The sequence below is a fragment of the Osmia lignaria genome, chromosome 5, assembly GCF_051020975.1.
Source record: "Osmia lignaria lignaria isolate PbOS001 chromosome 5, iyOsmLign1, whole genome shotgun sequence".
NCBI lineage: Eukaryota > Metazoa > Arthropoda > Insecta > Hymenoptera > Megachilidae > Osmia > Osmia lignaria.
In genome coordinates this window covers 11806495-11823390 of record NC_135036.1, presented here as the reverse complement: position 1 = coordinate 11823390, position 16896 = coordinate 11806495, and the positions used below count along the sequence as shown (strand labels likewise).

The window sequence follows — 16896 nt, the reverse complement described above, 5'->3', positions numbered from 1 at the left end:
CTCACATACCCACCCTTTTCCTTCACTCCCTCCCACGATTCCATTACACATCTCGCTACATATCCTTGAATTCCCAGCGACAGGCCGACGACGACGACGACGACGACGACGACGTTACACGGGACATTCTCGAGGGGTTAACCCGACCTGACAGTACAGAACCTGTTATGGATCCCCCAGTGCAACCGTGTCAAAGACATGTCGGGTTTTAACCATTTGTTAACCATTTCTTCGACCTATTACTTAATTCTTAATTTAAAGTTTCGGTAGAATCAAATACTTTGCAAAATAAAGATAAGTTTCGTAAAAAATTCTGTTCCTCTATCGCGACAACCATATCGACCAATTTAAATGAAACTGTAAATTTTTCTCCTTCTTTAGAACATTCGAAATCGTTAATAGTCTTTTATTTTTATTATCAACATGTATGTATAAAGGAACTATTCGCGTGGTAATGAGATCTACAAGAAGAAATTAGATTTCGAATTCCCTGAATTTTCCATCGAGCTTTTCCTTACATTATATTGAAAAGAATAATAGAAAGCCTCCATCGAACAAAGATCTCGCGTCTCGAGAAAGGAACGATTCTACAGAAAGTGATTCCAAGAACCTACATAGTAACACTCTATTGTTACGTAAATCGAATTCGCTCATAGAATCTGAACAAATGGTACGAGTCGTTAAATATTGTCTGATTAAATATTGAATCGATACAGAAATCATTCAGGTACAATCGTATCTGATTACGAACACCTACTGTTTGCTCTTCGATCTCGGCTCGTATCTTTTATTTCAAGTTTCTATTGTCAGGATACTTTGGTCTTTCACGGAGACAGCTGATCATAGTTATCTACAAAAGTATGCTTGGGCATTATTTAAATCAATTTTAGGTCACATTTGGTCAAATTTCATTTGTAATATAGATAAAAAATAATCATTTGAGGTTTATTAAATTCTCGATCTTGAAGAACAATTGGAAAAAATATAATTATTATACTCACCCTGAACAGCAACGAAGTTCCTGTTGGTTTTTTTCAGCTTACACTTTGTTCGGTCCAGCTTGATCCACAAAAAGTGGTAAAAAATATATGAAACATGTCGAAAAGTCGCAGCACATGATTACCACACTACTTATCACACTGTTGCGAACGCGTGAACGATTATACGAGCAATAAGAGTATCTCTGTCGCGATACGTAGCCGTGACGGCGACTAACTCTCAAGTTGGAGCACGCGACTTGTGCTTACAGCGCGCAATTGCATCGCGCAGTGGAAGAACAGGGACGAGAAGGAGCAGGTAGCCCCGTGCAACGAAACCCCCTACATATACTGGTTTTCGAAACTCTTGATTTTAACCGTCACTAGTTATCGAGCTTAACAGAACTTGGCTCCCTTGGCGATTATGTTAACGTTGGCGCGTAAGAGGGTTGCCATGCGCGAAACACGCGATACACGCGACACGTGCCAGTTGGAACTTTATTCTTAGGTTCGTACACTCGGTGACTGTTCCTTCTACATCACGTTCGTAGGTAGACATAAAAATACCGATTTACAAATCACCAAGAGTAATCACGATCGAAAGATTGATAAATTGAAAAGGTTCGTTAGGGTATACAAGAACAGTTAATATAGTAGTTAGTTCACCGCCTTTCTGGATATTATAGTTGTTGTATGAAAGGTACGGTTTACACAGGATTTTCTCAAGGATTCAAACGTCGAGTTGTCGGTGTAGTCGGTGTAGTCGGTGTAGTCGGTGTAGTCGGTGTAGTCGGTGTAGTGGAAAAGTTAGCCGACGTGCTCCACCGTTTGGCTTCCCGTTCGTGCGACGGAGATTTCTCGAGATGTAAATTTAAAGCCGCGTCGTCTTCGAGCCGGTGCAAATTTCACCACTTGCGATGCGATTCCGGAACGGAAACCTCTTCTCGTTGTTACCAGTATCGCGCGTAATTAGGTGATTCACGAGCAGCTACCATCGCGAACTTCTTCGCGATTGAATATCCTGTTTCTTTTGTTAGATGGATCAAAGAAGTTCTGATACTCGTACAAGGATCTTTGTATTTTTACTTTTTCTCATACACGACAGGAGAATATCGACGTGGTATCCAATATCCAATATCTTATTTTGTATTTTATATCGATTTATCAGTCGATATATACGAGCATGTTTTGTATTCGGTTTCCTCTTTCATTGCCGAGAATTTATTCAGCATGGCTCTATGAAGATTCCATAAGTCCATGCGTTTCCTTCTTCTCGACTTCCATCCAAAGAGTATGATAAATTATTTTCATGTAGTTATTCTGTAGTTACTTGGTTTGTGATAGAAATTTTATCCGCGTGGAAGTTCTTGCTTGCCAGCTTTCCATCGGTCCTTCGATGCGATCGATTCCATCATTTTCGGCGTTTAATGGTAAATTCATATTTGAAAATAGGAATAACGTTTAACAATCCATGTAATAAATATTGAGAACCACTTAGCCGCACCGCGGTTGTAACGTCGTTCGAATGCGTTCACGCAATTACCGTAATTAATCAAGAGTTGAAGAAAAAAAAATGTCGTAGGAAAGTAAGCGACGAGGTTGAGAATGTCTCCCTCCCTACGATTAAAGCGCGCATTGCGTTTTCCCTCGCAATTTTCAGCCTGCCTGCTGCAATTTGCGACAACTCGCACGCGTCGTTTCGCCCTCAGGTACGAAATTACCAAGCTGCTAGAAGGAAAAACATTGGTGGACGCACGCGAGCCACTCTAGCTTGATCATGAACGCACGAGCTTCTAATTAAAGCGTGCTGAACGCTCGCGATGGGTTCATTTTTAAGGGAACGGATGCGAAGGTGGTAAGAAACGGAAGGAGAGTCGAGCTGCAGAATCGAGATACCGGAAGGAAACGAGGGCGGGTCAGAGAACTATGAGACGTCTTCGTTTGCCTCGTTTAGCGCCACGAACTGGTGGTGCTGCTTGCCAACTGAAACAAGAGGAAACGAGTGTTTCTTGCGAGTTTTTCTTTTGAAATATTATGAGGTGTTCTTCTTGATTAGCAAGAAGATGCACTGAAATAATGAAGTGTTCGTTACGATACAACTGGAATCGGATCGAGAATGAAGATATTTCACGGTGAAACGAGCAAATTGTAAAAAAAAAAGTAACTGAGGTAAAGAAAAAAAGGATGAAAGTTGTAGCTCTCCTCTCCTCTCCTCTCCTCTTCTGGTCAGAACTTTTCCAACCGTTTCATAATATACGCAGTCTGGGGGAAAGATAGAGAAAGGATCGCCGGAGGTCGAGCAGGATCTAGGTCCACTTTAACGGGACATCCGGCTGCTGTTTCAGCGGTTTTCGTCCAAATTGGTGGTTTTTGTTTCCACAGGTCGTGCCGCACTCTAGATTAGATTTCCACCGGTGAAAGTTTTCCCGCTAGGTAATTATACTTCGAAGATACTTTGGTTCGATATTTCATTTGGGGTTGCTTCCTATTTTTCGGGAACTGACAGATTACTTTTCAGAATGGTCCCATAAAGGTTCAAATCTATTTGCCTGTAAATCCTAGTGCAACAAATAATGAGACCATTCTGTACTGTTCATGTCTGAACGCGCACAATTCAGTGCATGACGTTTGATAATGTTGTCAATTAGAATCCTGGTTAGTTTCATCGATCAACGATAGTCTTGTTGGAAGCACGTTAATGCGGCGCGTTTCACGCGGTCTCGTAATAATTTTATCGTTGTAATTATCGGACATACAGGTAATGAAGATGGATTATGCTACTCGCGGTTCAAGTACAGCTGAGGGATATCTGGTTATAATATAACTGGATGATCCGGACATGTGTGTCGCGTATATTAATAATCGCATTATTGTTCGTCACCAGCTAATACACGCAGACATTTTATTCTTTATAAAATAAGATATTCACATATTTAGAAAGAAAAAGAGTGACCAAGGGAGGAAAAGAAAGTTGTGAAAGTGAATAGGATAGGAGGGACTACATATTGCTTATTTCGAACGGCTCTCGAACCTTTTTCTATTTCGATACGTTTCAGTAGCTCGCATAGTATCACGTGAAAGCGTTCGGTTGATTACATGAAACAAACATTCGTCCTTACGTGTCTGGTAGTAGGTGGAAGTCGAGGAAAACGACAAGTTTTTCCATGGTAACGGGGTTGGTTCGACGTCGTGTCAAGAATGAGGAAGGACGAACACGATCCTTTCATCTAACCGGTCACAGTCGTCGCTCCTGGAATTACCCTTCAAATTGAATTGCAAAGGGTAACCTCGTTCGCATCCATCGTCGGCAACCGACACGTATGACCGTTTCCAGCTAGCCGTCCGATTGCTATCGAAATATTACACGCCTCTCTCTGTCCGCTTTTTCCATCGGCTGTAAACGCAATCCGCGATCCACGATCCACGATCCACGATCCTTTATTTTCACACCATCTCCTCTTCGCCGTCTATTTCGTTCCCTTTCTATTTCCTTCGCCGAGTCCATTACCGGGAATGGTGTCCTGGATTTGATCAGACGGTACGCCTTCACCTTCCACCTTCCACCTTCCACCTTCCACCTTTCACCTTCCACCTTCCACTTTCTACCTTCACCAACCTGAACTTATTCATCGCCCACGTGACACGTCAGAGTTCTGGTGAAAATTTTACTCGACGCCGAACGAATTTGAAGCGTCTTTCAGCGTTTTCGAGTCTCACGAAGGAAGTGTGTCTATCGTCGAAGGTGATGGAATTAACTCCTCTAGAAGGAACGTCTTGAGATCTTTGCATAATTCTCTCACGACCTACTCACGAATTTTTCAATTACTTTTCTCGTAGAAGAATCTTCTATGTAAGAGGTTACAGGATTAAAGATACTATAAAAGCTAATAGAGTCGGTAATCAGTGCAGTTGGAAAAGTCGATTCAAGTATGGTATAATGCGGAAATGGTCGGAATTTATGGGTCCTTAATCTGGTTCGATCAGATTCGTCTCGGCTCGTTTCTATAATATCGAGAAATCGTCGGTTACGGTCATTAATCAGTGCAGACAGAAGGTCAATTACCAACGGAGGATCATTAATAACAGCTTTAGCTCAGGACGGGTTCTTACAGTGGCGGTAACACCAAGTTTGATGGAGCAAAAAGGATCAACTTAAAATTACCTTCTCCACATTTAATTGACCCGTTTTCACTTATTATGCTATCGTAAAACGTTTCATTGTCGCCCAATTTTGTCTCCGAAATGGAGTCGAATTTTTCTGTATACCTTTAGCGTGGCATACAATTAGTTATGAACATCATCAGCATCGATAAAACCCCCATTAAAGTCGTGTGTGTTCGACCGAAAACAGCTACCTTGTCCGTAAGATCCCTCGATTTCGTCGCGATAAACTTCACGTTGATTTATGGAGCATGCAACCTCGAATTCAATTTAATTTGTCGGCCATTAAGGCGGGATAATGAGAGTCATTTCACGGGGAATAGCGAGGAGAAGGTACACGCTAAACATCTAGGTTGTTTCAAGCCGAGTATTTGAGGTCGATAAATTTCTCTTGGCAACTGAAAGAGAAGTGTACAGAGTGTTTCAGAGGAACGTCGAGCCGTTATTTATGTAGAACCGTGTAGATTCATTGGTCCACTCTTTTACTAAGTAGATTTCCGATAAAAAGGCTAGTCAATGGGATGATCTGATTTTTATTAAAACCTCAAGTTAAAATCTTTGGTATGCTGTAAAGCTATGAATTTGACGATTTTATACCAGCTGTCGTCGCTTAACGATTAATTATCATTATCAGCGGATGAACAAATGGTCCAATGGAGAAACAGTGGTGTTATATAGTACATCGAAACCCGACTTAACGGGAAACAACATCACTCGAGCACTCGCTCGAGAGAACGTTAGAAGGGTGATCTCGATATCTTGCTGGCGCATACACGCGCGACAATTATGCGAGATTAATGGCCAGGTATTTCCCTCTCTTGTAACCGGTATATATCCTAGAAGCTCCGTAATGCTCCTCACGGATTGTCCTGTCGTCGACAACCTTTGTTTCGAGCCGGGATGATCGGTTTTGGCGTGGCTACAATCGATTTCGCTACTGTAGATCCAGTAGTATAGCGTCGCGATAGGGAAACGAGAAACGACGATCACGATTTCAAGTAGTATAACTGTTCTATTGTTGTTCTGTTCATTCGTTGGAGAATGCTTTCGATACTAGAAGCGACTGAAACGAGACACGGTAAGCCTTAATACGGTTTTTTGTTTTTCGAGTGATTAAGTAGTATAGCTCAGTAATCGGCGAGACCGGAACAAGGATTCGCTTTCGTACCTCTTTTTTTCTTTTTTTCTTTTTTTCTTTTTTTCTTTTTTTTTGAAACACGAAGAAAGTTAGTGAATTATTTAAATTGCTTTTTCAACTATAAAACATGCGCGGAAATTGAGCGCGTAGACAGCATTGAAACGGATCAACGGGATAATTTACAACACCTCGATTAAGTCACGATCACGATCACGATCACGCCTAACAAACATGATTTGTATAATTAGCTTGCACAATAATGACGATATCGTACGACACATTAATCGCATTATGCTTTCGAACGATGTCATTTGAATGCGGTTTGATGCCGATAGTTCGGTCACGTGTAAATTGGAAGCTCGTTCGCGCGTTACGGCTATTTTATTACCGGTTTGCGTAAATCAACCGTTCACATTTCGCTATAATCATCCTACCCTGCAGCGTACCTACAAGCTTTCGAACAACGATCATGACTTTTGACCATTTCAAAATTCGTAAAGAAGATGTGTTGGTCACGAAAGGATTAATATTCTCAATATCATCGATTACCTGTTATTACCATTTATTCATAAGTGATGCTAAGCGTCTCGCAGACGATCCCAAGCGATGTTCCACAGGTGAGCGATCAAAGGACAAAACCGAGCATCGGTAGACAGGAAGAAGAACGCTCTCTGACACGGGACGTTTTTCGAACCAACCAAATTCCTCGTTTCGTTGCCAGTGGGACTATTGCTTCGACGCTCTACGTGTCTCGAATAGCCATGTTCGACGTCTCGTTCACGTCTCAGAGACCGATGTTCCGGTTCTTGACCGCTTTTCGCATTGGTATTCTCGCTATTTTCACCTCGCTAACACACCAACTCCTCAATTTCCCCGCGTCTTTCGATCTTTCTCCTTCACATCCACTCGTCGTTTTCATTGTTCCATTCTGATCGCCTTCTTCTGTTCGAGAAGCCGAACGTGGCTTAACTCCACTCTGCTTTCAACACAGACAAACGAATCCTGATCCTGCACAGCTTCTGTATTCTATCCTTTCGCACCCTTGCTTCGTAATTAAGGCTTTGCAAATCAAACCATTTTCTTTTCCAAGAGTGGATCCAGAAAAAATCGTGTACAAATTTCAATCAAATTTATACACCCTTATTAATCGTACGGATTCTTCGTTGATAGATGAATGATTTTTTATGAGCCGTGCACGTGAACTTGTTATTAAAATAGTTTAATAAATGTTCAATGCACAGCACATTTACTTCTTATGTTGAACTCGATAGAAAAGGGATAGAAAAAAAGAAAGGGAAGGAAAACGAAGGAAGATAAGAGAAGTAGAAAATACAGGAAAATGACAAACTTTTCCTCTTACAAGTTTCTAGGATACCGATGCAATAACGCGGAATAAGACGTAAATCGGTCTGCCGATTGGCCTTATCCGAAAACTTTCTTCGTCCATTCAACAACACGTTCAATCTCGGCCAATCGAGAAACGATCGACGGTTTAATCAATGTTCCAGTCCAACAAATTCTCTGCAACCTATTATTCGTACTATAATTTGTTCTACTCGATGCCGCGCCGGTAATGATTTCCAAGTGTAAATTGTCTTGAAATTTCTGTGTATTGAAAAGGTGATTCTTAAAAGAATTTTCAATTTATTATACAAAGATGAAATTCCTTCAAATATAAACGTAACAATATTTCCCGACTAAAAACGACTACAAACGACACCATTTCTGGAGATACGCCATTATTCCGTTGACCGCGGATTGGCCTGGTTATTTCCGGAATAGCCACAGCTTCCACCTATTTCCCCTGTTCTTGAAATGTTAGCTCGAGATCTCGAATAGAAATTACATTTTATTCCACTTGTGTTTCTCGAAAGGGTTTCCGAACGTAACACTGGAGATGCGGATGAGAGGAGAAACATCCGAGGTGGTCCAACGAAAGCCTAAGTTCTGGGCGCGTAAGCCGCGGAGATATTTGGTCGTTACGACGGCAGGGTCGCCTCATGAATTTTACATGACCGCGACGAACCATTATCAAATTCCGATAGACAATTGGGACTGTCGTAGGTAGGATGCCGTTACTGGTGGAGAAACGAGAGGTGGTAGCGCGGCGGGAACGTGCCGCGTACAAGGATGCTTTCGTGTGGAAGCAGCCCATCCTGGATTCGCAAGTTTAAGGCTAGACGCGCTTCTCCATGCTTGCTCGAGGAATCGACGTGTTGGGCGGAGAGACGTGTACCGGGACTATAATAGATGCAGCATGTATTCTGGTTGTGTTCGCAAACCAATCGACTCCCGTGAAATTTCTCCATCTACCGACTCTGCGAAGATATGAGACGTATCGGTACGTGTGACTGAACTAAATTCGAAATCGAAATTTAAATAATTCAACATAGTACATATTGTCTCATCGTCGGTTGTCTTTATTCAAATTTTTCGTTTTAATTTCAACTACACACAAGTCGAAGAAACTTTTTTAATTTCATCTTTTAAATAGCTACCCTCAAAGTTGCAAGCGTTTCTAAAAGTTTTCTATAAATATTGAGGAATCTTTAAAAAATCTTTTTCGATTTCTTTGACAAATATTGGAAGTACTTGAACCGGGAATTAATTTCGAGGACGGTTCCGTCTGTCCGACCGCCTGGCAGCGTCGTCGTTTAAAGATGTGATTAATAGCAAACATTTGCCAGCTCTGAAATGGTTGATTCAGTTTCTTTAATTATACAGGTGCAAAAGTGATAACGGTGCCGAGGGAGAGCCGGTCGCTAAAGGGAACTCAGCCTCCGGAATCGCTTTGATTCGTCGGGCAACTGTGTTTGATTAGCAAATTCTCGTGAGAAAACGCGGCAGTAAACGTAAAAAAGTTAACCAAGAAGGCGTTGCCTCTCGAAACGCGCGTTTATCCTGGATCCTGTTCGATAAAACGACATTTAAAACTTTTTCAAAATTAATGAATTACTCCCCATCGAAACACAAACAGTGAACGCTAAAGCTCGCAAATTCTTCCGCTTTATATTTATAATACACATAACGGTAGATATTGTAGATAAAGAGGCGTGAAATTGAAGAGACGTGACACGAAACGAATCGGATAACTGAAAAGTCCTTTTGTCGTCGCTAACGACGCAACAATACGAAGCAAACATATTTTGGATTTTGCTTCGTTCCTCCAATGCGTCTGAATAAATTGTTGAAGAGTTATCGGTCCTGTCGGAACATCTGTGACACGGTCAAGCTCATCGACGATGCACGAATCTGCTGCTGGTACAAGAGCTGCTTTCGATCGATGGCTTCGAGTGAAGAAAAACGAGCAACCATGCCACGATTACTGCGAGACCATGCCTGTTGCGGAAGCTAGCCGTCCGTTAACTGCCACGAAACACGAGAAAATCGACGGGAGGCAAGCTGGTAACAACTTGAAGGCTGATGATAATAGGCTGGCTCGTTATTAGGCAGTGATAAGCCGAGCGGTGAGTCGAGAAACGTACGCAAAACGTGCCTTTGATGTTAATGCGATATGCAGATCAGATCGCCCATGTAAATGGGCTAGGACACCCTGAGGATGTCCCAGTTGGTAACTTATTACCCCAACCGTGTCGTTTTAATGATTCCGGAGATCTGCTGCAGATGTTTTCAAAAGCGAATCCCGCTGAGTTTGTGGAATTAGATTACGTGACGATTCCAAGTACCGTCTTGAGTGGATTACAGAAAAAAAGGCTTCACATTTCGCTATTTCTATTTCTATTCTGTGCGAATCAACTCGTTAAAGATAATAATCGATCAAGACTCCTCGTACTCCTCGTCTCTTCTTTCAGCAATCATTGATTTCTAAGGTATTTCCTTTCGATTGTCTTTTAGTATCGTCGCCAGTTTCTCTTCTATCCTCTCTCAAAGAATAGTTGGCGTAAAACGGTTGTTCGTCTAGCCAAGGTCTCGAGCAGAAACAACATCCCAAGGAAAGCTTTCTTCTTACCACCGTACAAATAAAAAAAAAACGAAGAGCAGGAGGAAGAAGAAGGAAGAAAGTCGAGCACGTACAACTGAAAAGGCTCCATGGTAGGTACAGAGTCGCTGGATAGAGTTGGCTCGGTCGAAATGGTAGCAAAGGAAAAAAGAAAAAACGAGAAACAAATTTCACAGGCATTAAGGAAAGAAAGAAGGAAAGTTCGTCGGACCTAACCACCACCAAATGAACTTAGCTAGCTGTAAGTCAGCCGAACCCAAGGGTCGATGGAACACTATGAGGGAGGAAGAGTGTTTATAGCGTGGGATGAGCACGAGAAAGAGAGGGAAACAAGTTTTGGCACCAACTTCTGTCACGTCCCTTCGCACCAGGTAACTCTGTTCCTACACTTATGTGTACAGGGTGTACAATAATATGGTGATATGAGCCAATACGAGATCGCCCTAAACTTTTATATTGATAGATTTCCCTCTTTATTCTTTTCCTCGGCAAAAAGAAGCCTTCGTTGCACCCGAGTCTACATTTATTCATCATTGAAATTATGTCCACATGTTATGGTAGGTCCTGTACAGAACCGTTTGCACTCGTGAATACGTGTGTGTGTGTGTGAAAGTAGCCTCAGCCCAGGAACGTAGTAACATACGGGCCAACCGTACGTTTTCACACATATTGAACCGGAGTATATTTTAACGGAAGAGAGAAGGGGTTGTTCCCTCGTTGCGTCCAGCTACTGGAAGCCTTCCAACCAGCACGAAAAACTAAAACGGTTCGCAAAGTCGGCAGAAATATGGCAACCGTACACCCACGGCACCGTACATCAAATATTACCGAGAGAACGATCCTGCTGTTTGTGGAACGAGCTTGAGAGTTTCGTTATGGAAAAAAGCTCTCTTACTTTACCCAGTTTAATTTTCTTACAATTTTCTAGCGTACAAGGCTGATCTTGTTCTTTGAAGAAGACAACGGAAATGCGAATTAAGGGTTAAATACACATTTTGTTTCGTTATTATCAGTTCGTTGAACTCTTACTTACGTGCAATTCTACGGGAAACCATAGAAACAGCGAGATTCGAGGTTGTAGACAATTCATGAAAGAATTACACCGTGAACTTTCTATTTCCTTGGAGCGAGTCAGACGAAGCTGGAGGGAAGAATTAAGTAAGAGAAAATACCGTCTAGGTGATATGCTTTCCACGAAAACTGTACGGCTTCGCTAGATTTCCCAGGGGAGAGCTTGATAAGGTTTTCCGAAAGCTGAACGTTCAGGCGTAAGTCTTACCGCTTAAGCAAAGGCTTACCTAAACGATTTTTTAAGCTATTTAGACCGATCAGAATCATTAAATTGACAATTTTTTCCTTCTTTCTTTGAACGAATGCAACGTTCGTGTCCATCCATGATCGGTTGCACGTTTTCCACTCGTCTTAATCCGATTACAGTAACGGCCGTGGAAAATATTCGATCGGTTGCGTGACCCTGTGAATAATGCAATTTCGCGACGCGATCCATCACGCCGTGAAACCAATAAACCGCGAGCTAATTCCCTTCCGTTAATTACTCTTTGTCCTCCTCTTTCTTTTTACTCGTTCGTCCATTCTCTCTTTCGAATCGAACCACCTCTGCCCACTGTCTGAACTAGCAGAGTATTTCTGCGTTTCGTAAAATAACCTGGAAACGTCTAATTTTTGAAATTTAATCTCTAATCTATTTACCTTACAATCTAGTAATTGTAAAAGGGAGCAATTATTTCATTAGTCTTATCCTTTATCAGTTTGCGCCGATAAATTTCAGATTAATAAAATTCTTTTTTCGCTGGAAAGTGGCCCTTAAATTATTTAATTATTTAATGGCAACGCTTAAACGAAATATATTCTCGTGTTACCGCAAAGTGACAAGGGTAGAGGAAAATAGTAACCGAGCACGAAGAGTTACGATGCCGACGACTTCAATCTTGCAACTAATTTTCAACCGCTTTATGAAGCCCTTTAGCGTCGCAGGAAATAGCAGACCTTTAATCCCTTCGGGTACGAAGACTTGAAACGTTGAAAGCTTTGAACGAGGAACGTTGATTGCATTCGTCGAAGTTACACGCATATCCGTTTATAGGCGACGCTCTGCTGACACTTGTAGGGATAAGCTTTTCAAATGGGAAAGGATTGATACATTGTAAGAAAAATATTTTCCTCTATGTGTACTACATATAGACTCTGATCTCTAGAATTACTAAACAAATAAATTTATTAAGCGTTTTCAAAATTCTCCATCTTAATTATTCTCATTACGCAGCTTCTACCGTAGAATAGTGAGATCAGTTTTGAAGATGTGATCTGTATTTACGAGCTGATAATTTCAATGAAGCACGAAACTTCGCGACACGTGGTTGAGGAAGACTGATGACTCCTGTCACTTGCCGGCAGCTTCTTCTAACGAATTTCTGCTGAATTTCTGGGAATATCCACCACCTGGAAACAATAAACTTCTTACCTTTGGGTGAGAGATTGTTAGTGAAAAGAATTTATCAGAAGAGTACAAGATCATTAAGCCACTGATTTCTGATACTTGATTCAAATCAATAGCCTTAGTAACGATCTACTAGTGAATCGGCGGCGAACGTGGCGCATGAAGAACGGAAGTAAATTCCGCGAAATAACGATTTCTACGTCGCCTGAAGAAATATCTCCTGCAATTCATTCCACCTATTTTATTGGTTGATTGAAAAAGGTCTCGCGCGCATACACAAAGAAACCAGCTTCAAAAGACAGAGAGAATCAACGATATACGTACATGTCGGACATTAATTTTACTTTCGTTTCTATTCTTTTTGCCTCGCGACAGGCCATCGTATAAGTTTATTGTCGTGCATCGACTGTTCTCTTGTTTTTCCTTTTCCCTTCAACCCCCTTCCGCATACACGCTCGTGCGCCAGATCGTGTTCCACCGATTATTTATGTATCGCTACCGAGTACGGCGTATCGATTGGGAAGACGGTCTCGAACAGTAGGTACGGAATGCGAAATGAAAATTAAGGAACATCACGAAGATTCCACGAAGCTAGTTTCGTTGGTACGCGAAAGTATTTGAACGGTGGTGTGTCTGCGGATAAAATGAATATGCTATTCATTTTGTATATCGAATTTCTGTTATACAGCCCTTAGCCATCGAACTAGGACGACAAAATGAATATCAATTTAATATTTATTAGAATTCGAATTAATGCGGACGAGTGTAATCGTTTAATCCTGAGAGAGAGAGAGAGAGAGAGAGAGCTTTCGTTTTGAATATTGATTGGAACAAATGGGATTTAATATGCACAATGCTTTATTATACATAATCGGATGCACATTTTCATAATAAAATTATAGATTCTGTGTTTTACAGTAAAGTTCAGTTTCTTTTACATGGATTAATAATGGATATTCAAGGTATTTACAATGGAACAACATGTACATACATACACATATCGAATAATTCTCCATCGATCATGATTAAATTCAATGAAAGTGCGAATCTCGAGGGGAGGAGAAAATACTATCCAGATTCTAACGTGTTCGTGGAAAATTGAAATCCATGGGGAAACAGATATAATAGGCAAGACTAATTTTCTCAACTATTTCTCGGCATGACCCTTGGAGGGTATGAGTCGCGTTTATTTTCACAGTCAGCAAATTTCAATGCAATTTGTGGTGCCCATCACGATGCAACCCTCTTCGAGCATTTTCTCTTCCGGCGAGAAAGAAATTACAGATAGGGCCGAACGATTGGAAAGAGCATCGACTTTAACGATGGAATCTCGTGCTTTACTGACGTTTGCGAAGACAAGACATTTATTTTTCCCTCCTGCCAGTAGTGGTACTGTTGTTTCTCCAATCTTTTTCCATCAATATTAAACGTTTGTTCCTTTAGCTTAAGAAAAATGTTTATAATTTAAAACGAAAAATCTCAAGTCCGTCATAATGAGTAATGAGTAATAAGTAATAAGTAAAAGAATTAAATTTCATTGCGAAACCAGATTTCATTATGGCGAAAATTTGAGACTCGACTTTGGAAAGAGTTAATGGAAGAGTTGTTTAATCCCAGAAAATCATTTTCATCACAGTCACGGTGGTTTTTATTTTACTTGAAAAAATTATTTCAAGTTGATGGAAATCGACGATATTGAATAACGAAGCTTTTTAACTCACCGCACTCTGAAATTCTAACTCCGGATACGCTAACAAATTCTCGAGTCTCGTTTGTACGAATCTGAAAGAGCTGCTTCAGGGTTCGTGTTACGAACGAAACTATAGAGTACGAGCAAACAGCGTATTCGAATAAAAGCGCAAACAGCGTGCAACAACGTGGTACAGGTCGAGCGCTATGTATTTGAACGCACGAGAAAATTTCGTAACATTTTTCAGGCTGACATTTGGTGCATGTCAGTTGTAGAATAGCAATCAACAAGACTTTCTCAACAAACATTAAACATTTTCGTTCTAACAAACCCACCTACAACATCAAGAACAATGTTCTGATTAGATTCTACTTAAAAACGGATTGTTTGGAAAACGAATATAGTTCAGGTGATAAAAATACCGCGAATAAAATAGATTATAAAAAAATAGGATATTCTGGATGTGGGTGTACGTCAAAGGCATGGTTGACGAAAAGATTTGATATTGTTTTCTGGAAGGAACACGTACAGTCATAAATTCTGGATCAGCAATGGACGCTGAGAATAGTTTGAGACATTGTGTTTCGCATACACGATTCACGGTGTTCTACTTCGTGGAAATTCGCGATAAGAATTTCCCAGCCTGGTCTCACAGGATGCATTTTGCGTCTCGTCGCGTCGCGCGTCGTCTCAACGTTAAATGCGAGAGAACAGCTTTTCTCGTCACTCTCTGTTCGTTTTTATCATTTGAACAGCAGATATCCTATCAAAGAAAATTTCACAATTCAGGATTTATCTTGTATAAAAGAAAAATTTACTCTTTCTACTATTATTTTATGTTATCGAACCATCGACAGAGATGATTTTCTGGATATTCGAGGATTAAGATAAGGAGAAATTGGGCGAAAAAGGTGAATACACTTAATGAAATTCAGTCGAAAGTGTCGGGAAATGGAAAAGAAAAGGACACCTTCGAAAGGAGGAAAAATATGCAAATAGGAATGAAACGAAACGAGATCAACGTAAATGAGACGCAACGAGGACAACTGTAACAGAGACTATTCTCGAAATTTCGCTGACGATCTTACAAATTTGTTAGTAGAAATACATTTGTTAGCTACCTTTCTATTGGGCAACGAATTACTAGATCGCATCGAAATTCCATGCTTCTACGAACGAATACCTACATACGTACAATCGGTATTCCTAGTGTGAAACTTTCATTAACTCCAGATGTGCAAATTCTCGGCTCCAATTAAATCGCACAGCGATTCTGAATGGGAACTTAATGCGTGGCTGTTTATTTTACAGAGAATTTCGCAGCCATAGTCGTGCACGCGATCGTTATATTATACGCTGTCGAAGTCTGTATCGTTATTAGAGAGCGAAATTATCGTTTCGTTCTACTCTCTCGTTTCACACTTTCGCGAAATTTACATTTTGCCTGAAGCCCGTTTCGTTATAGAGAAATACCTATCGTGTTTTAGATCACTTCGATAGCACTTTAGAACGTTTCAAATGAAACCGTTTCACTGGTTTACTGAATAGTAATTAACGCATTGTCAACTGATGCATATAAAATATAGAAGGACTGTAATTTATTACACGCTTTCCTGAACAAAGTACTCGTTCTTTAATGCGTCAATTATCATGACGGCTACCAGTGTCCGACGTTACGGATGTAATTTGGTTAAGTAGTTAAAAGGTTGAAGACGGAAATTTCTTTAATACCATTAGAATTACACTCTAGTGATTCTAAATGACAGGTTGAAGTGTCTGGTTAGAAAATTAATTCTTTTTACTTCTAACACATCAGGGTCACTAGTGGCTAATATTGCATACACATGTAATTTAGTTAAGTGATTAAAAGGGTGAGGAAGCAAAAAAAAAAATTCTATCCAAATTATTAACATCATGATTTAGATTTTACATTTAATTAAAATAAAAATAATAATTACTTCCAATTGTAAGTTGCAATAAAAACAGTAGATTTTCAGAATGATCGAAAGCATCGTTCCTTCTGGTATCATCGACAAAGCAAACGAGTAGATTTTATTTCGCATAACACCACCATTCGCGATTCTTTCTCCTCATGGTGGAAACTCGTTTTTCGGACGAGCAAGGTATTCGGTTTCAAAGAATTCGTCGAGTCTTGTGTAATCCGGCAGCAGGCGAAATTAGCAGGCGAACAAAAGGGTCTGGCTGGGAATTGAATCAATATCACGGCGGACCACGCTAAACGCCTGTCAAAGGATGCTTTCGGGAGATTGCACGTAACGTGTTTCATCAAAGAATTTGCATCGCCTTTATTTTGTTGCTTTTTTGTTATTCACTCAGTTGCCAGCTAGCTAGCCGAGCCGACTCGACGTCCCAAAAAATATTCACCTACTTTGCATTCAAATATCGTCGAACGCGTGATAATGTTCAGCTTTCAGGGACATTAATCAATATTCAGCTTCTGTATCTCTCTCTTTTATTTTTTATTTTTACACTGCGATCAACGGGTCAGTT

General features: G+C 40.6%; 1 protein-coding gene and 1 long non-coding RNA gene across 7 annotated transcripts in view; one reads left to right on the top strand and one right to left on the bottom strand.

Annotated features, from left to right (window-relative positions):
- Window positions 1-16896, bottom strand: part of LOC117604847 (uncharacterized) — a 218149-nt gene that overhangs the window by 108093 nt on the left and 93160 nt on the right. For 2 of the 4 annotated variants that reach the window (XM_034325359.2, XM_034325363.2), the window contains exon 1: window positions 1002-1318. The exons of the other annotated variants lie outside the window; for them this stretch is intronic. The gene's annotated coding sequence lies outside the window, so the exon portion shown is untranslated. Of the gene's footprint in view, window positions 1-1001; window positions 1319-16896 lie in introns of those variants that run through there. 4 annotated transcript variants of the gene reach the window in all.
- Window positions 1-16896, top strand: part of LOC143305305 (uncharacterized) — a 158166-nt gene that overhangs the window by 132661 nt on the left and 8609 nt on the right. The gene's annotated exons all lie outside the window — the stretch shown is intronic.